Raw genomic sequence first — 672 nt, forward strand, 5'->3', positions numbered from 1 at the left:
GGTAATAGAAAAGCACAAGAGGGAAGCAGAAAAAGCCATAAAACGAGGGAGATAAAAAGAGGCATGGAAAGAGGGAGGTAAACGAAGATGTTAGAAGAGGGATGTAAAGGGATGGATAAGAAAAAGAAGGCAAAGGGAGAATCATAAGTAGCCCGAGATAAAAGAGGGCATGAGGAGGAGGAAAAGGGGCTGGGCACAAGGGAATGAACAATAACAAACACCAGGATCTCACCAGACCTCGGCTTCCTCGGCTTCCCCTCCAACGCAAACACACGCCACTCTTGCTCACCTGTAAACAAAACAAAGGGAACGGAATTAGAACGGGTGTGTGTAAATATATACTTTTTAAAAATCAAACCGCTACATAAATCTACTTAGAAAATACCCAAACAATACCGCCCACAAAAAAACGACGCCATAAAACGTAATGCACTTCGTTATTTTCGCCACATTGTCTGTCAGGAAACCCGGCCGTTTCTTGCGACCGACGGCGAACCGTCTCGAAGCAACCCCGGAAACTGCGATCTAAACACAATGGCGTCGGCCCGATTTTTTCGCTCTCTTTTTGGGGACGAAAACGGAAAATTATGACCTGTAGGGGAAGCAGTCTGGTTTTCTCGAAAGAAAGGTGAGGAGGAAGTATGAAAAGGGAGGGGAAATAATAGAGAAACG

The sequence above is a fragment of the Penaeus monodon genome, chromosome 29, assembly GCF_015228065.2.
Source record: "Penaeus monodon isolate SGIC_2016 chromosome 29, NSTDA_Pmon_1, whole genome shotgun sequence".
Taxonomy (NCBI): domain Eukaryota; kingdom Metazoa; phylum Arthropoda; class Malacostraca; order Decapoda; family Penaeidae; genus Penaeus; species Penaeus monodon.